This window comes from Macaca fascicularis, chromosome 16, assembly GCF_037993035.2.
Source record: "Macaca fascicularis isolate 582-1 chromosome 16, T2T-MFA8v1.1".
Taxonomy (NCBI): Eukaryota; Metazoa; Chordata; class Mammalia; order Primates; family Cercopithecidae; genus Macaca; species Macaca fascicularis.
The window spans coordinates 13,282,342-13,303,830 of NC_088390.1; the positions used below are offsets into that span (position 1 = coordinate 13,282,342).

General features: G+C 36.3%; 1 long non-coding RNA gene across 2 annotated transcripts in view; it reads left to right on the top strand.

Annotated features, from left to right (window-relative positions):
* LOC102129505 (uncharacterized) overlaps positions 1-21,489 on the top strand; it is a 324,484-nt gene that overhangs the window by 183,489 nt on the left and 119,506 nt on the right. For both annotated transcript variants that reach the window (XR_010582291.1, XR_010582293.2), the window contains exon 4: positions 20,717-20,820. This is a non-coding gene — a long non-coding RNA (uncharacterized lncRNA). The remainder of the gene's footprint in view (positions 1-20,716; positions 20,821-21,489) is intronic.

Here is a 21,489-nt window from a genome sequence, read left to right on the forward strand (position 1 = left end):
GTCATTTTAGAGACTACCTATCTCAGGCCTCTAGTATCTAACACTTTATGTTCTTCCCACATGCAAAATACATTCACCGCCTCCCAACATCTTGAAAGGTGTGAACTCAGAGTCTAATATATCATCATCTAAACCAGGTTCTGGTGTAGAAGAGGCTCCTGGAGTGTAGTATCTTAAGTACTTCTCTTTGAGTATAGTTACTCTTGGTTTGTCTACCTGAGAAACTAAAGAGACAAGTTATCCCACTTACCTGTGCCCAGAAAAGAATGGTGGTACAGGCATAGGATCACTGCAATAGGTATTCCAATTTAAAGGGAGAAAATGGGAGGCACAAAGGAATTACTGGTCCATAGCAATTCTGAAACTCAGCCAGGCAAATGTTGGAAGTACTTTAACTCAGTTTCATGGAGTGGGAGACTTTTCTGTGGCTCTTGGCTCTGCCTTCTGGAGTCTCTGTTCTGAGTCATTTCTTTTCCATGAAAGGTAGCATATGTTTATAGCTGAGAAACTCTTTCAATCTGCTTCCTGCCAGCAGAATTCTAGGAACCTAAAGGCCTCTTCTCATTTCCCACCATTTCTGTCTCCTTTTGTCTCTCACTGTCTTTATATCTTTTAAGAAGTCTGTGGTTCTGCTGTGCATCCTCTTCAGGTACATTCCACCAAACAAAAACACCCATCCACAAATCTCTTTGTGGTGAGTTCAGCCCTGTTGTTTGATTGAGACAGTCTGTGAGGCACACATACTCTTAGTTTGTTTTAGAGGGCTTTTGTCTGAATAAATGGTACTCTGAGACATACTTTTAATCTTTCTCTGGACTTAATAAGATATTTCACAGTTGTACCCTCAGCCCCTTCTTTGTAGCATATTTGCTGATGGTACTCTGGATTTGGTCTTTTCCCAGGAGAAGGCATTTCTTAATTTTAAAGCCATCACTTGCCATTGGGAAGGGGTGAGACTTTTCAAAATCATCAAGCCTTAGTTCTTTTTTATTTAAGAGTCCTATTCTCTATTTATCTCTGTCACATTTTACCATAAGCATCAAGGTGAAACAAATGGCAACCTCAATGATTTGCTTAGACATATTTGCTATATTACCAGTTGGTTAACCATGCTGTCCTCTCTCTACATAACTGCAGACAACAGTGTTGCTATACTGTCTGCCCCTTTATAGTAAACTTTTTTCTTACTCCAGTTTCCAATGAGATTTTCTTCATTTTGTTTTTCTTTTATTTTTTTGAGGTACAGTCTTGCTCTGTCGCCCAGAGCGGTTCAGTGGCGCAATCTCGGCTCACTCATACCTCTGCCTCCTGGGTTCAAGCAATTCTCCTGCCTCAGCCTCCCAAGTAGCTGGGATTACAGGTGCCCACCACTGCATCTGGCTAATTTTTATATTTTTAGTAGAGATGGGGTTTCACCATCTTGGCCAGGCTGCTTCGTTTTTCTTTAAGCCTTCAACTGTAGTATCTCCAAAGATTAGTAGTTTCTTCCAAGTACTTTCATTACCACTCTCCATAAAGTCCGCTGCCTGCTTCCAAAGCCATTCCTACATTTTAGGGTTTTTGGTTTTTTAAAATGGAAGAACAATTATAATATTAAGGATTCAATGTACCTAAAGAGAACTATTGCTGTGTCTATCCTTGATTAAAGTGTTCAGCAAGACTCTGTAACTTTTCTGGAAGTCAATAGGGCTAAGATAAAATTTCCAAGTATCTAGGAATGTTTAATCTTGTACTTTTTGAGGGAAGGGAAATAAACTTGCTAGCCTTTTATGTTTCCTTATGCAGACAGACTCAAGAATTCTGGAATAGCAGCTCATTGTTCTTTTTAGATTTTGATATTTGGCAGGTTTTTCTGAGAATACTTTGACTGTGGGTAGTGATTAATGTAGATCATATCTATTTAAGGTTTTGGCCAGGTAAGACATTTAGACTGAGGGTGGCATAACCACCTTAGGACTTTCCCAAGGCTCCAGAATAAAGGATAGAATAAAACCAGGAACTTTTCTATATTCAACAGACAATGATATGCTTCTTATATTTACCCATTTGCCTTAAGTTTTCTCCTTTATTTCTTTTACATACATCACACATGTTCGTGTATATGTATCTCTGTGTGTTTATGTGTTAGGGGTGGCTCTGGTGGTGAGAAATTCACATTATTAATAGTTAAGAAATAAATAATTTTGCTTGAGAAGCTACCTACGTTTTCTTGTTGCCAATAGTAACCTTCCTAACTTTTCTTCAAAAAAAGTTTATGCCTAAGCTCTTCCTACATCAATATACACCAATATATACATAACTATTTCTATCCAATAGTGTAAATGTTAGTTTTCTAGGCATTTGTTTAAGAATACAATGCTACTGGGGGATGTGGTAAAAATCACAACTATTTGCCCAGTAATTCAGGCAATGTATCTTCAATTGGTTTACTGCTACTGCTCAGAATCTTCTCCCAAAGTAAACCTCATTTGGTTTCAGCTCATTGTACAATGTCTTTCTCCCAGGCACAATTTCAACCTTCATTCTTTCTATAAATATTTATTAAACACCTACTATGTACTAGGTAGAAACACTAACCAAGAGAGTTATGATCTCTACTCTTAGACAGTTTAGCGTGTACCAAAAATGTAAAAATGAAAATGAAAATAAATAAGTATAAGGTTGGAAAATGTGATACATATTTTGACAGATAAGAAATATCTGTGGTGGGCAGGAATAATGAGGAATGTCCTGGTTACAGACTGGTTAATCAGGAAAGATTTCCATGAGAAGAAAAGGATGAGGCAACAGAAATGCTGAGCCAAGTGTGTGGTTGGTGTGCAAACAGATACAGGGGTGGGAAGGCTTGTTCCATTTTGCTAACTCGAAGCAATTTATTGTTTCTGGAAAATCTAGTCTAACTAGGGGAGTGGCGAGAGTTCACACTAGAAATGATGGACAGAGTATGATTATGCAGTCATTATACATTATGTGAAGGAATTTGAATTTTATGCTGAAGTTAAGACGAGGTGACTTAGCCAAACATATATTTGGAAATAATCGCTCTGATAACAGCAGTGCTGGACCCAGGTTTTGTGGGGCCTGATAACATAAAATTTGGGAGCTCTTTTTAAGAAAAGAATAGGATGAATTTAAAAATACAGAATTAGGTTCACAGTGAATATTTGTTTAGAATGAAAAAAACACAACAAATTACACATTTTAAACTGCTGACACAAATCAGAAAATCCAGAAAATAAACATATTTTATGACTTTATTGCCAGCACATGTCTGTAAAAGATTTTCACCTATGTTTGTAGACACCAAACCCTTTCATTCATCTCTTCATCGGGCAGTGATTTTCTTCTATCACTTCCCATCGACACAATAGAAAGATAATGTAGTTTTTCCTCCATCATGACTAATAGCAATTTTATTATTATTAACAGTTTATTTTTTATTTTATTATTTATTTATTTATTCATGTTTTTTAGAGACAGGGTCTTGCTCTGTCACCCAGGCTGGAGTGCAGTGGTATAATCACAGCTCACTGCAACCTCAAATTCCTGGGCTCAAGCGATCTGCCTGCTTCAGCTTCCCAAATACCTGAGAATATAGGCACATGTCACCATGCCTGGTTACTTTTTCTTATTTTTTGTAGAGACGAGATCTTGCTATGTTGCCCAGGCTAGCCTTGAACTCTGGCCTTAAGCCATTGTCCCGCCTCGGCTTCCCAAAGTGCTGGGATTAGAGTTGTGAGTCAAGATGCCAATTATTAATAGTTTAGAATAATTTTTTCATTTTCACAATTTTTTGGTTGTGTTATACAGATTTTCCAGTTTGTCTGCCAAATTTGAGAAAACCACTAAAGGATTATTTTACATATTATGAATCATAAGACTTTCACTTGGCATATCAAGGTATCTTACCTTGGCAAATTTGACAAAACATATGACCATAGAAACATACTAAGAAGACTCTCCAAGTCTCAGAAGGGGCTGGTGCAAGCAAGGGACCAGGAAACTCAAGTCTTAGCAGTCTTAGAATACTTCTGCTGCTCATCAGCAAAAGTGAAAATGGACCGAGGAGATGTTGCTTGGACACGGGAATCTCAGTGAGGCCATGGGCTAAGACGTGTTACTAGGAATGAAAAAGAAATAAATGTTTGATTTTCACACATCTCCTTTAAGGAGGAATATAATTGATAGGATTTGGGTAACTGACTCTTTGTAGGGGTTATGCAAGGTGGAAAGGGAGCAAACAAGGAACACTGGCAACTTTCTGACTTGAGTCACTGGAGGAGTGGATGTCATTGAGGCTTGAAACATGACTAGGAGATAAGATCTGTGAGTATAATTAAACCTGAGGGTCTGTGTGGTAACTGAGTCAGCAATGTGGGTCTGGAGAGCAACCTGAGTAGTGATGGTGAAACTGATGGGGTTGAGAAACTGATGGTGCCATCAATCAGCGGAACTTTGGAGTTGGAGTCAGGGATTTGCCCCTTTGCTGCAGCCAAAGAAGCCCTATAATTACTGAAAGCCAGGCTGATGGCCCTAGAAGTATCATAGAGACTTGGCATGCAGCAAGCCCTACCTCTCTGAATGTGCTGGCTAGAGTATATCATTCACTGTTTCCACTGCCACCACCACACCCTCTTGTTAAACCTGATTTAATATGTCTCATGACAAAAAACCCCGAGCCCAAATTTCATAGGCTTTTAGTGGGAAAACTGTCTCAGTTTACAATCAGGTAACAAATCAGGGCATTTTTTTTCCACTTCTCTAAGTTCTAGTTGATTCTTTTTATCATCCTCTCTGGTTATTGTAACCAGTCTTTTTTTTTCCTGACTTACACTCTCTTATTCTGACTTATTCTAAAATCATTTTAAACATTCTTACTTATGTTTTGTGTCTAATAAAAACAACCTGTGAAGTCTTTTCTGTTCTACTGTTCTTTACTACATCAGCTTATTCTCACTCATGGTGTCTTTTTTGTTGTATGCTTTGTCGTTGTTTTCTAGTTTAGTTTAGTCTTCATTTTGACCTTGTATTCACTGGAAATTTCTCAGTAGGACAGTAGGAATTCTTTGAGGTCTGCAGTGGGAACAAATTCTCTGAAAAAGATTATGTTTGATCCTGCCTAGAGGCACTGTTAATTCCTAGAATTACTTTAGACTAAATCTCAATTTATTAGTTACTTTGCTTGTTTTTAGAACACATTCTTATATTTCCAATCCATGTAAAAGCCAGCCCACAGCGGCAAATTATGAAGGGAGGCTTTTGCTCTTTACCCAAAGACAAGGTAGTGGTAGGAAACCGTCTTTGCTGTCTTTCTTCATAATGTAGATTTCAGTATTTTTTCTTCCGATTCTCTATTTTGCAGAGGATTTTCCAGATCCACAGGAAGTTTTGTATCCAACTCTTCACTTCATCAGGTATATAAAGGAAGTTTTGTTGGGAAGGTGACACGTTCCTAGACTTAGACTTCTTCCTCTGGACAGTTGCTAAAAGTGAAGATTGGGTAACAGAGTAATACAGATGCCCTTAGGGTAGTCAGCAGCTTCAGAGCTCACTTTGCTGGATTCATGAATTGGCTCTGTAATTGGCCTCTAAGGATTTTCCTCATTTTTCTCGCCAGCTCAGACACACGTGTGGGTTATTCAGATTATTGCTGGACCTGGAAGTCAACCATGATTTTCTTATACGTTTCCCAGCCCTGCAAAGCATTTCTAATTGCTTTCTTTTCTCTTGTTGACAAGAGCATGGTGCATTTTTTACTATACACTCCAATTATCTAGCTTGTCTTTCATATCTATACGGAATCTATTTCCTTCACAACCATTTCTTGGAGACCTTTTTATTGTGTTTCAACTTTTATTTTAGGTTCAGGGGATACATGTGCAGTTTTGTTACGTGGGTAAATTACATGTCATGTGGGTTTGTTGTACAGATTATTTTGTCGTTGATAAAAGAAAAACTTTAGCTGAATTCAATTTAATGGAGTTTAACTGAGCAATGAACGATTCACAAATTGGGCAGCCCTCAGAATCACAGCAGATTCACAGAGACTCCAGCACAGCCGTGTGGTGGAAGATTATAGACCGAAAAAGGGAAATGACTTACAGAAATCTGTACCTCTTACAGTGAGGTACAGAAACAGCTGGATTGGTTACAGGTTGGCGTTTGCCTTATTTGAACGCAGTTTGAACACTTAGCAGTCTATAAGTGGTTGAAATATGGCCATTGGGATTGGCCAAGGCTCAGTTATTATTACAGGCACATACTCCTAAGTTAGGTTTTTAGTTGTCTGACTATTAAGGTAGGTTATGGTTCATCCACAAGGACTCAAATATAGAAGTACGAAGTCCTTCTCAGGCCATATTTAGTTTGCTTTAACATATTCAGGTAATAAGCACAGTACCTAATAGGTCGTTTTTCCATTCTTACCGTCCTCCCATCGTAAACCCTCAAGCAGGCCCGTTGTTCCCTTCTTTGTATCCATGTGTAGTCAATGTTTAACTCCCACTTGTGAGAACATGCGATATTTGGTTTTCTGTTTCCTGTATTAATTGGTTAAAATAATGGCCTCCAGCTGCAGCCATTTTGCTGCAAAAGACATGATTTTATTCTTTTTTATGATTGTGTAGTATTCCATGACGTATATGTGTATACCACTTTTTCTTTATCCAGTCCACCATAGATGGGCACTTTGGTTGATTCCATGTCTTTGCTATTGTCAATAGGACTGCAGTGAACACATGCATGCATGTGTCTTTATGATAGAACAATTTATTTTCATTTGGGTATACACCCAGTAAGGAGATTGCTGGGCTGAATGGTAGTTCCGTTTTAAGTTATTTGTGAAATCTCCAAACTGCTTTCCACAGGGGTTGAATTAATTTACATTCCCACTAGCAGTGTATAAGCATTCTCTTTTCTCTACAATTTGTTATTTCTTGACTTTTTAATAATAGCCATTCTGACTGGTGTGAGATGGTATATCCTCGTGGTCTTGATTTGCATTTCTCTAATAATTAGTGATGTTGAGCATTTTCTCATATGCTTTTTGGCTGCGTGTATGTCTTCTTTTGAGAAGTCATTTCTTGGAGACCTTGAACCTTCTACCTCATCATGAACCAGTGACTTTTCAACTACCGTCCCAAGATCTCTTTTCTCTTACTAGGGTGAACCAACTATTTCCTGAATCTCATGGCTTCCAATATTTTGAAAGTTTCAACATTTTCTTTCTCATTTCATTAGACAACTTCTCAGTTATTGGACATTTTTACATCAATTCACATCTAAAAATGTCTTCATTTCGCTCTCAAACTTGATGGATTATTTTGTATGAAGTATAGGTAAAAATAAATGACCTGAGCTTCCAGTTTTACTTCCAGCATCTGAAGAGTTCAGAAGTCATCACTCTTGTCCTCACAACAAGAAGAAAGCCGAACACATTAATAATCAATAATTTTTCTTGGACCGTATTGAGAATTGAAGTCCCAGGGCAAACCACCTTATAAAATCTGGAGAGGCTAGCAAATTCAGAGTCACAGCCAAGATATTTCTACTTAGAGCAACAGTCACTAAAGCGTTAAACGTAAATCTTTATCACTAAAGATATTCACATGACAGCGAGTATCTCCTAGGGCTGCACACTCATGGGTTTTACTTTCAGGAACCCCACCAGGTTCTTACAGTGAAGAACTAGGAAAGATCTCCTGGTTATTCAGGCAGGGGGAGGAAAAAGGTAATCTTTTGGAAATGCCTGGAGTATTCTCTATAATAAAGGACTACTCTCTAAGGGGCATGACTTTTCCAGGGCCTATGATAGCCAAGGAGAAGGTCACTAACCCACCTCTGGTCCTCTCTATCCTTCCTGTCTCACATAAGCAGAAAGAAGGAATGCTAGGAAACATTTGTGAAAGTCACATCCCAAGAGCACAGTTCTACTGAAATATTTAATCATAATATTTTAGAGTGCGTTCACTACCCTACACTTTACTACCATATCAACAGGGCTCCAGTATAAAAACTGTATATCAGAGTTGTAAGAGGAGCAAGGTGAAGACTCTATTTAAGAAGGAGTTCCTAGGGAAGCCCAAAGACAATAGGGAAGGCAAAACTACAAAAACAGGGACACTAGAAGAATTTGAAGCTTCTGCCCACGTACATCTACAGCTAATGTTAAATAGCCCAGCACCTGGACAGATTAACATAAAAACTCGCATTAAAGGGCTTTTACCTCAGTTCATACAAGCAATACATAATTCCCAGCTTTCATTAAAAAATTATGAGGCAAAAAATAACACAGAGTGAAGACAGAAGGCAAGCATCAGGACCAGATTCTAATATGCACATATTTTAGAATTATCAGACTGGGAACTTAAAATAAATAAGGTAGTGGCTCAGATAAAAAAATGACAAGCTGCAAGAATGATTAATAAAGAGATTAAAACCCTAAGAATCAAAATGTTAGAAACCAAAACATAGTAACAGACATGGAGAATATCTTTGATGGTTTCATGAGTAGACTGCATGTGGCTGAGGAAAGAATCAGTGAGCTTGAAGATATGTCAATATCAGCGTTCTAAACTAAAATGCAAAGAGAGAAGAATTTTTTAAATACAGAAAAAATATCTGAGAAGTGTGGGACAATTTCAAAGGTATAAAATATACACAATGGCAACACTAAAAGAAAGGATAACAGAGTAGAAAAATATTTGAAATAATAGTGGCTGAAAATTTTCCAAAAGTAATGACAAACACAAAACCACAGATCCCAGAAGTTCAGGGAATGCCAAGATAAATACCAAAAACTATGCCTACTAGGCACATTACATTCAACCCGAAAAAAACTAAAGATAGAGAAGATCTTGAAAAAAGCAGAGCTGCGATATGGGAATTTACCAACAGAAGATAAGTTATATAAGCTAGAAGAGAATAGAGTGGAATATGTAAAATGTTGGGAAAAGAACAGAACCCACCAACCTAGAATTCCATACACAGAGATTATTGTTTTTTAAATTTCTAATTTTTAAAATAAGAAAATAAGTGCTCCTTTTTCTCCACAACCTTGCCAGCATGTTATTTTTTGACTTTTTAATAATAGCCATTTTGACTGGTGTGAGATGGTATCTCACTGTGGTTTTGATTTGCATTTCTCTAATGATTTGTGATTTTGAGTTTTTAGAAATATGTTTGTTTGCTGCATGCATGTATGTCTTCTTTTGAAAAGTGTCTGTTTATGTCCTTTGCCCACATTTTAATAGGGTTGTTTGTTTTCTTCTTGTAAATTTCTTTAAATTCTTTTTAGATGCTGTATATTTGACCTTTGTCAGACGCATAGTTTGCAAAAAAATTTTTTTCCATTCTGTATGTTGTTTACTTTGTTGATAGTTTCTTTTGCTGTGGAGAAGCTCTTTCATTTAATCAGATCCCATTTGGCAATTTTGGTTTTTGTTGCAATTGCTTTTGACTTCTTTATCATAAAATCTTCGCCGGTGTATTCCTTGGTATTTTATTTTTTTGTGGTAACTGTGAATGTGATTACATTCCTGATTTGACTCTTGGCTTGAGAACTTGTTGGTGTATAGGAATGCTAGTAATTTTTTGCACACTGATTTTGTATCCAAAGACTTTGCTGAAGTTGTCAGCTTAAGAAGCTTTGGGGCTGAGATTATGGGGTTTTCTAGATATAGGATCATGTCATCTTCAAGCAGGGATAGTGTGATGTCCTCTTGTCCTATTTGGATGCCTCTTTTTTTTTTTAATCTTTTGGTTGTCTTGTCTGAGACATCTCATATGTTGAATAGGAGTGATGAGAGAGGGCATCCTTGTCTTGTGCTGGTTTTTAAGGTGAATGCTTCCAGCTTTTGCCTATTCAGTATGATGTTAACTGTGGATTTGTCATATATGGCTCTTATTATTTTGAGCTATGTTCCTTCAATACCTAGTTTATTGAGAGTTTTTAACATGAAGGAATGTTGAATTTTATTGAAAGTATTTTCTGCATCTATTGAGATAATCATGTGGTTTTTGTCTTTAGTTCTGTTTATGTGATGAATCACATGTATTGATTTGCATATGTTGAGCCAAACTTGGATCCCAGGGATAAAGCCTCCTTGATCATGTTGGATAAGCTTTTTGATGTGCTGCTGGATTCAGTTTGCCAGTATTTTGTTGAGGATTTTTGCATCAGTGTTCATCCAAGATATTGGCCTGAAGTTTTCTTTTCTTTTTTTTTTTTTTTTTTTGTATCTCTGCCAGGAATAAAATGAATGCTTATACACTGTTGTTGGGAAGGTAGATTAATTCAACCATTGTGGAAGACAGTGTGGCAATTTCTCAAAGACCTAAAGACAGAAACACCATTTGGCCCAGCAATCCAATTACTAGTTATATACCCAAAGGAATGTAAATCATTCTATTAATAAAGACTCAAGCATGTACCACTATTCACGATAGCAAAGACATGGAATCAACCTAAATGCCCATCAATGATAGAGTAGATAAAGAAAATGTGGTACATACACACCATGGAATACTATGCAGCCATAAAAAAGAACAAGATCATGTCCTTTGCAGGGACATTATCCTTAGCAAACTAGTGCAGGAAGAGAAAACCAAATACTGCATGTTGTCACTTATAAGTGAGAGCTAAATGATGAGAACACATGGACACATAGAAGGGAGCAACACACACTGAGGCCTATTGGAGCAGAGAGGGTGGGAGGAGGGAAAGAATCAGTAAAAATAACAGTAATGGGTACAAAGCTTAATACCTGGGTGCTGAAATAATTTGTATAATAAACGCCCATGACACAAGTTTTACCTATATAACAAACCTGCACATGTACCCCTGAATGTAAAAGACAAGTTAAAGAAAATTAGGATGAAATAAATACTTTCTTAGGCAAACAAAAACTGAAAATTTATCATTAATGGAACTTCCCTGCAGAAAATGCTACAGAAAGTCATTCAGGAAGGAGAAAAACTTTATAGGTTAGTAACTTGGATCTACATAAAGAAGGAAACAGCATCAGAAGATGCATAAATGAAGGTAAAACAGCATCTTTTACCTCTTAAGTTCCAAATAGACCTAAAATAACTTTATCTAAAGCAATGATAGTGACAGTGTATTGGGCAATTATAGCATATGAATAAATAAAATAAATGGCAGCATCTTGCCTGGGACAGGAAAGAAGAATTAAGAAAAGTCTGTTAAGGTAAATGCACTACATATAAAGTGGTAGAATATTATTTAAAGGTGAAATGATGCTAGTTGTAAATGTATTGCAAACTGTACGGCAAGAACTAATTTTTGTTAAAAGAAATTTAATTGATAGACTAAAGGAAGAGCTAAAATAGAATTATGCAAAATGTTTAATTAAAACCAGGGAAGACAGTAAGAGGAGGAAAAGAAGAAAAGAAACAACAAATACAATAAATAAAAAACTGTCACAAGCATGATGGATATTCATCCAAGTATTTCAATAATCACTTTAAATGTGAATGGTATGGATAAGCCAATTGAAAGACAGAGCTCTGCAGAGTAAATTTTAAAAAAAGAAGCTTAACTGTATGTTTACTCCAAGAAACTCACATTAAATATAAAGATAGACCAAAAGTAAAAAGAAGGAGTGACATATACTGTGGTAACACTAATCAAAAGAAAGCTGGAATTGCTATATTAATTTCAGGAAAAAATTATCAGGGATAAAGGGGATAATTACATCATAATAAAAGGGTAAAATTTCTCAAAAGATATAACAATCCTTAACCTAACAACAGAGCATCAAAATATGTGAAGCAAAAACTGATAGAACTGGAAGGAAAAAAATACATTACACCACTATTATTGTTGGAGACATCAATACCCCTTTTTCCATACTGATAGATGAAGGAGGCAGAAAATCAATGAGGATATGGTTGAACTGAACAGCTGTATCAATAAACTTGACCTAATGGGCATTTATAGAGAGCTCTATGCAACAACAGAAGAATACAAATTCTCAAGCTTATATGGAATATTCACAAAATTCTGTGCCACAAAACACAGTTTAACAAATTTAAAGTAATAGAAATCATACAAAGTAGTTTTTCAGACCACTACGGACTTAAAATAGAAATCAGTAACAGAAAGATAGTGGAAATATCTTAAATATGTGAACATTAACTTTTATCTCAGTTCATTTTCTGCTGCTATAACAGAATTACAACAGACTGGGTATAATTTATAAATAAAAGAAGCTTATTTGGCCTGTGGTTCTGGAACCTGGAGAGTCCAAGAGCATGGCATCAGCATCCAGTGCAGGTCAACCCACTGGAGAAAGGTGGAAGGCAAAAGGGCAAGAGAACACATGTAAGAGATCTCACTTTTGTAACAAAACTAGAGCAGAAGTCAATGAATTTAAAAGCACATAATAATAATAATGAAAATCAACAAAACCAAAAGCTAATTATTTGGAAAGACCAATAAAAATGGGAAAACTCTTGCCAGGATAGCCAAGGAGAAAAAAGATAAAAAACACAAATTACCAATAGCAGACATGAAAGAAAGATCATTGCCACTGATCACATAAACATCAAAAAGAATAATAAAGAAACAGTATGAAAAACTGCATTCCCACAAATTTGATAGTTTAGATAAAACGGATCAACTCTTTGAAAGACACAAATTATCAAAACTCAAAGAGAGGCAGATAATTTCAACAGGACTATATCTATTTTAGAATTAGTAAATAATCAATAACTATAAAAAGAGATCTCCAGACTCAGATGGTTTTAGTGGTGAATTCTAGCAAACACTAAGGAAGAAATAATACCAATTTTCTACAATCTCTTCCAGCAAACAGAAAATTTAACACTTCCTAACTTATCCTATGAGGCCAACATATTACCATAATACTAAAACCAGATAAACTAATTATACGAAAGAAAAACCACAGACCAATATTTCTCATGAACATGTGGTAAATAGAATTATGCACCCTCTCACCCCTCACCCCCAATGGTATCCATATTCTAATCCCTGGAATCTGTTACCTTACATGACAAAAGGTACTTTGCAGATATTGTTAAGGCCCTTGAAATGGAATGACTATCCTGGATTAACTGAGTGGGACTAATGTAATTATAAGGATCTTTAAAAGAAGAAACGAGAGTGTCAGAGTCAGAGAGGAGACGTGATGACAGAAGCGGATGTTGGAGTAACCGTCTCGGAAGATGGAGGGCGGGGCCAGTAGCCAAGGAATACAGTAGGTCTGGAAAAGGCATATAAGTAGGTTATCTCCTGAAAATTCCAGAAGGAATGAAGCTCTGCCAACATCTCAGTGTTAGCCTGTAACACCCACTTCACACTTCTGACTTCCAAAACTGTAAGGTAATAAATTTTTGCTGTCCTATGCCATTAAGTGTGTGATAACTTTTTATAGCAGAAAAAGAAACTTATACAACATAGATGCAAAAATCTTTAAGAAAAAATTAGCACAGCATGGTACTGGTACCAAAACAGAGATATAGACCAATGGAACAGAACAGAGTCCTTAGAAATAATACCACACATCTACAGCCATCTGATCTTTGACAAACCTGAGAGAAACAAGAAATGGGGAAAGGATTCCCTATTTAATAAATGGTGCTGGGAAAATTGGCTAGCCATAAGTAGAAAGCTGAAACTGGATCCTTTCCTTACTCCTTATACGAAAATTAATTCAAGATGGATTAGAGACTTAAATGTTAGACCTAATACCATAAAAATCCTAGAGGAAAACCTAGGTAGTACCATTCAGGACATAGGCATGGGCAAAGACTTCATGTCTAAAACACCAAAAGCAACGGCAGCAAAAGCCAAAATTGACAAATAGGATCTCATTAAACTAAAGAGCTTCTGCACAGCAAAAGAAACTACCATCAGAGTGAACAGGCAACCTACAGAATGGGAGAAAATTTTTGCAATCTACTCATCTGACAAAGGGCTAATATCCAGAACCTACAAAGAACTCAAACAAATTTACAAGAAAAAAACAAACAACCCCATCAAAAAGTGGGCAAAGGATATGAACAGACATTTCTCAAAAGAAGACATTCATACAGCCAACAGACACATGAAAAAATGCTCATCATCACTGGCCATCAGAGAAATGCAAATCAAAACCACAATGAGATACCATCTCACACCAGTTAGAATGGCGATCATTAAAAAGTCAGGAAACAACAGGTGCTGGAGAGGATGTGGAGAAATAGGAACACTTTTACACTGTTGGTGGGATTGTAAACTAGTTCAACCATTATGGAAAACAGTATGGCGATTCCTCAAGGATCTAGAACTAGATGTACCATATGACCCAGCCATCCCATTACTGGGTATATACCCAAAGGATTATAAATTATGCTGCTATAAAGACACATGCACATGTATGTTTATTGCGGCACTATTCACAATAGCAAAGACTTGGAATCAACCCAAATGTCCATCAGTGACAGACTGGATTAAGAAAATGTGGCACATATACACCATGGAATACTATGCAGCCATCAAAAAGGATGACTTTGTGTCCTTTGTAGGGACATGGATGCAGCTGGAAACCATCATTCTTAGCAAACTATCACAAGAACAGAAAACCAAACACCGCATGTTCTCACTCATAGGTGGGAACTGAACAATGAGATCACTTGGACTCAGGAAGGGGAACATCACACACCGGGGCCTATCATGGGGAGGGGGGAGGGGGGAGGGATTGCATTGGGAGTTATACCTGATGTAAATGACGAGTTGATGGGTGCAGCACACCAACGTGGCACAAGTATACATATGTAACAAACCTGCACGTTATGCACATGTACCCTACAACTTAAAGTATAATAATAATAAATAAATTAAAAAAAAAAAAAAAAAGGAAAGAAAGAAGGGAGGGAAGAGAGTTCTAAAGCCAAAGCAACAAAATAGGTAAAAATGTTGTCAGCGCTGCAAAAGCCCCAGTGGTCACATAGCCTTTCTGACAATCTCAATATGTATCCTACAATAAGAATTTCAGAATATTATGACTTCAATATGTTTCAAAGTCAATCTGGTTTGCATGATAAGGCTCATTTCTCTTCAGCTCTTCTAATGTACATACTGTGCTTTCATGCTGTTTTTTTTTTTTCCTGCCTGTATATCTACATTTAACTCTTTACCTCCAAATAAAGAATGTCATCTCTGACCATAAAAAAAAAAAAAGAAAAAAAAAGAAAAAATTAGCAAACTGGATCAAAAAAATGTATATAGAAATTATACACCACGAGCAACTGGGCTTTATTCCAGGTATACAGGGCTGGCTCAACATTTAAAATGAATTAAAGTCATTCACAACATCACCAAGATAAATTAAAGTCATGACCACAACATCATCTGGTCATGTCAATTGATAGAGAAAAAGCATTTAACAAAATCCAATACCCATTCATAATAAAATTCTCAGCAAACAAGGAATAGAGGGGACTTCCTCTACTCTGTAAGGAATACTTACAAAAGTCCAACAGTTAACTTCATACTTCCTGGTGAGAGGCAGATGCTTCCCTACCAAGATCAGGAGCAAAGTAAAGATATTCCTTTGCAGCACTTCTATTCAACATACTACTGGTAATCTTCGTGCAATAAGACAAGAAAAGGAAATAAAAGATTAGAAAGGAAGAAATAGAACAGCCATTGTTCACAGATAATATTATTTTCTATGCATAAACTCTCTCCAAATTGACAAAAACAATCCCCCAAACCCTTCTGAAATTAACAAATAAACGTAGCGAAGTCATAGGACTCAAAGTTAATCTATGAAAGTCAATTATTATTGGAATTTGAAATAAAAATACCATTTACAATGGTATTTATATATATATTTTATATATATAAATTGTACTTTATTATAATTAACAATTTCTGCTCTGCAAAAAACAATGTTAAGAGAATAAAATGTAAGCCACAGATGGGAGAAAATGTTTGCACAACACATATCAGATAAAGTACTTGTATCTAATATGCAAAGAATGCATAAAACTGAACAATAGTAAAACAAAAAATCTAATGACTAAACATGCAAAAGATCTGAACAGATACCTCACCAAAGAAGATGGTGACATATAAGTTTATGAAAAGATAATCAATATTATTTGTCATTAGGAGACCCCAAACTAAAACAATAATGAGATACTACTACCCACTAATTAAAATAGCTATACTTTAAAAAATGACAATACCAAATTCTGGAAAACATGTATACCAACATTGCCGGGTTAAATGCATAGTGATACAGCCATTTTGAAAGACAGATTGGCAGGTTTTTTTTCACAGTTACAGTTTTGCCACAAAACTCAGCAATGTACTTAGATATTTGTAGCAGCTTTATTCATCATCACCACAAAATGGAGGCAACCAAGATGTCCTTCAATAGGTAAATGACTAAATAAACATTTGTACATTCATACAACAGAATATTATTTGGAATTTTCAACATTAAAAAGAAATGATCTAGCCATGAAAACACATTGAGGAATCTTAAACACATATTACTAAGTGAAAAAAGGCAGTCTGAAAGGGATACACTTTAGATAATTTCAACTCTATGACATACTGGAAAATACAAAACTAGGGAAAAGACCAGTGGTTGCCACATGTTTGGGGGAAAGTGGGGAGGATTGAACGGGTAAAACCTAGATAATTTTTTAGAGTGATGAAACCCTTTAGTTTGATACTATAATGGTGGATACAGACATAATGCATTTGACAAAACCATAGAATGTTATAGTAGAGTAAACTTTGACGTGTGCAAATTAAACAAAATCAATCCAACCTCAGTGACGTTTATGACAGGAAAAGTTCAGACCTAAGTAACTCTGAAAATGGGTGGATTCTGCAATTCTAAAGGTAAAAGGAACTGCACAAAAGGACTATACCTTAGTTGATAAAGTTGCTTCCCATGGGTGTAGAGTTAACAATTCGGATACTGTATATGTATACTGGAATTGAACAATTAAGTAACTGGATGGCAGATAGTGGAAAACAGGTTTCTTACTATGGGAATGGTAGTTTACAGATAAGCAAGGAGGGAGTTAGAATAATCCATATGGTAGTGAATTATAGCTGGAGACATCAGTACGAATTCATATTTAGCTTAATATAGACCCAGATGGTTACTTATAGAAATATTTATAGATGTGTGCATAAATATGTAACAGTATACACACATATATTTCTTTGCTCTGCCAGCTTAGAGAGCCTGGAAGCAGTAATACCCCAGTAGTAAGGAATACACCTTCCTCAGATCTTATTTTCAAATACTACCTTCAATAAAAGAGGCAAGGCTCTTTGGATAAATGGCTGATTTTAGGATCAGGTCAGGAAATATACAAGATGAGCCTGGAGTAGCTTGTCATGATAGAAAGTAAGGAGGTGCTCAAAAACCAAAAAAAAAAAAAAAAAAAAAAATTCCAAACAAAACCACAACAAACACACATTGATGGGGTTATGTCAAAGGTACACAGAAGCCAACAGAAAGCACTCCTATGGCCAAGGCTGGAATAATTTGAGTGAAGTAAAAAAGTAATATTGGATTATAACTCAAATTATTAAATGAATATCAGTGAGTCCAAACTGATATAAGGAAATGATTGATTAATGGGGGAAAGAGGCAAATCTCTCAGCAGACATAGTCTAAATAACTTATATGGATGTTCTACTTTCATGGAGGTGGATCATGAGTCCCCATTCCTTAAACGTGGGCTGTGCATAGTACAGTATGAAAAGGGGGAAAAAGAGTAACGTTACCACAGGAAAATCTGACAAACCTTACCCTAGCCAGGTGATAAAGGTCAACATCCATAGTGATGTCTTGTTGATAGTATTTACCCTTGGTAGGAAGTGATGAGAATGATGCTTTACTTCTGCGATCTTCTTCCCCTAACCCCATAACCTCAGTCTACACATGAGAAAAAAATTAGGCACCTTGTAAGAGAAGGACATCCTACAAAATCAGACCAATACTCCTCAAAACTGTCAAGGTCATTAAACACAAGGAAGTTTGAGAAACTGTCACAATCAAAGAGAGTCTAAGAAGACATGACAAGTGGCACACTGGATGGGGTCCTGGAACAGAAAAAGGACATTGGGTGGAAGCTAAGGACATCTGAATAAGTATGGTTCATTCATTGTAATAAGTGTGCCATTGTAACAAATGTAACAAAAAGATTGAAAAATATTAATAACAGAGGAGGCTGAGTGCCAGGTTTATGGCAACTCTGTAAAATATCTTACAAATCGTTCTGTACACCATCTTATAAATTATTCTGTGTATCTACACATGTTCTAAAACATGAAGTCTAAGTTTAAAAAATTACCCTCAGAACCATGAAAGCAGTATCTTTTAGTAGCCAGTGGTGTTCATGAGAAATCAGACTGTTGCTCCTTTTGGGAGATAAGAATTTTTCTCCCTTTCTCTTCTGGAAGTTTTCAGACGTTATTTATTTTGTTAAATCCATGCCGTTCTTAAGTTTCCTGACACCGTTTCAGATGTGGTCTTCTGTCATTTATCTTAATCTTCACACTATACTCTTTTGATGCTGAATAATTTTGTATTTTTTTCTGGAGTTTCTTTTATTGCACATTTGATCATTTTCTTTTCCTTTTCTTTTCTTTCTTTTTCCTGCCTTCCTCCCTTTCTCTCTTTTTTCTGTCTCTCTTTTTCTTTTTCTTTTTTTCTTTCTTTCCTTTCTTTCTCTTTCTCTTTTTCTCTTTCTTTTCTTTCTCTTTTTCTCTCTCCTTTTTCTTTTCTTTTCTTTTCTTTCCTTTTTTCTTGTTTTTTCTTTCTTGCCCAGACTGGGATGCAGTGGTATAATACCGGCTCACTGCAACCTCCACTTCCCAGGTTCAAGCAATTCTGGTGCCTCAGCGTCTTTAGTAGCTGGGATTACAGGCGTGTACCACCATGCCTGGCTAATTTTTGTACTTTTAGTAGAGATGGGGTCTTCCATGTTGGCCAAGATGGTCTCAAACTCCTGTCCTCAGGTGATCTGCCCGCCTCAGCCTCCTAAAGTGCTTGGATTATAGGCGCGAGCCATTATGCCTGGCCTCCATTTTCTGATCTCTTTTCTAGTTACTTCTTTTACTAAGATGTTTGACTGCCTGGAACTAACTCTTACTTGCCTTCTTCATTCTATTTACTTCTATAATTCTGATCAACGTTTTAGGAGACGTACCCTAACTCTATCTTGCAATCATTCTACTGATATTTTATTTTTAATTTCTAATAACTCTTTAATATATTTTTATTTTTCACCTTCTAGTACCCTATTTTTCCTTTTGTAAAGTTTTTTTTTTCTTCTTTTAACTTTTATTGTACGTTCAGGGGTTTGTTATACGGGCAAATTCATGTCATGGGAGTTTGTTGTACAGCCTATTTCATCATCCAGGTATTAAGGCTAGTAACAAAACAGTTATTTTTTTCTGATACTCTCCCTCCTCCCGTCCTCCACCCTCAAGTAGGTCCAGGTGCCTGTTGTTCCCCTCTTTGTGTCCATGTGTTCCCATCATTTAGCTCCCATTTGTAAGTGAGAACATGTGGTATTTGGTTTTCTGTTTCTGTATTAATTTGCCAACTTCCTTTCATGTTCCTGCAAAGGACGTGATCTTGGTTTTTTTTTTTTTTTATGGTTGCATAGTATTCCATGGTGTGTATGTACCACATTTTCTTTATCCAGGCTACCACTGAAGGGCATTTAGGGTGATTCCATGTCTTTGCTATTGTGAATCAGCATTGTATTTTTAATAGATTCATTTCCTCTCAAATTTTATTGAGGCTAAGACATATAACAATCTTATTTGTTATTATTTTACCTGATTTTGGGGGTTATTTCTGCTCATTTATGTGGTCTTTCTTTTTTCCACGCTGCTGGTTTTTATCATATACCTTATACTTCTTGGTTTCCTTTTTATATGTAAGAATTAGGAAGCATGCTGATAGTTGTATGGAGTTGATGTAAAGTTTCTGTGTACATTTATAGGTAGGTCTGTCTTGCTGCTGGGCTTCTGGGAAGAGGGAGGCTGGTTTCCCTTCAAGGTGGCCTAAAGTAACAGAACTTACTGCCTATGAAGTTAAGGTTATTCAAGTGCAGAACCATAAGGGCTTTACTCAGTACCACGAGCAACTCGTAATAGAAACTCTTCCTGGGAAATTTGTTTACCTATATAATAAATCCCTGAATGTAAAAATTAAAAAAAATAAAAAATAAAAGTAACCAAAGAAAAAACTAGGCTGCTAAAAAGTGAAAAATAAAAATCATAGGTCCTCATGGATCTACCTGGAGGTGTCTCCTGCCAGGATGCCCAGTTCTCTCCTCTATTTCACTCCGTATACACTCCCATCTGCCTCTGACATCCAAAATATTCTGGAATTGCTTGTCCGCTGGCATCAGCCATTCCCCTTCCTATGTGGCCATGGGTTTATTTCCTTGCATAATGACACCGACATTTTCCTGAAGGTTGGAAGAGAAGGGGAAGAGGAGGCGTGTGATGGACCCGCCATCTTGAATGGAAGGCCTCAAATTACTTCTCCAATAAAAAGACTTCAAAAATCAATAATAAACTGGTGAATTACTAAATATAACACACATTGATTTAAGTTGCTTTTGTCTTCCAATTTATAAACAGATGGGAAGGTTATCCAGGATTGCATTTTATATTTATATGTCTCCTCATATTTTATAGGACTGAAGGGACCCTTGGAGACCATTCCGCCTGTATCCATGAGGAGACCAGAGTGCTGAGCAGTGAGCTCTTAACTGACTGTGGAGAAGCCCTTCGGTTCTGGAGTAAGATCCGTCCCACTTGAATTGTAGCTTTTATGCTGACTGCGAGATTTTGAGCAAGTACTGATTTCTCTAAGAGCCATTCTCTAATCTATAAAATGACATATTAATGGAACATGCATAATAGAATTATTATGAGAATAGAATGAGATTACGCATGTAAAGTGTTCAGTACCATGTTGCACCTAATACATACTGCTGTTATCATTAATTATTATTACCAAGCAGGTTTAAACTGCTAGTGTACCCAATTTGTTTTTATGGTAAATGATCATCTAATTTGTTATCTGTTCACTTTGTGACATTATAAGTGATACAAGTTGTATAAAAGTTGTATAAGGGAAACGAGAAAAGAAATTTAATTTTGTTAGGAAGAAAGATTAAGAGAAAAGATTACTGCTACAATGAGGCAAATAGAACAAAAAAGGAAGAAGCTGGGAGCAGAGTCCATGTGAGCAGTCCTCACAATCCCTATGTGTTTGTTTGTTTCACCTAAGCATTTTGTTGCCTTTGTAAATGCCAATTATTAAGAACAACTTTCAAATGTTTGACAATAGCAGAACTTGGAATTAAGATTAGAAGAAACTAGATGGATGCAGACACAGTGTTTTAGAGCAATTGGATGGAAGAAAGAGAAATATTAGGAAGCATTTCACTTTTCAACATGGGACT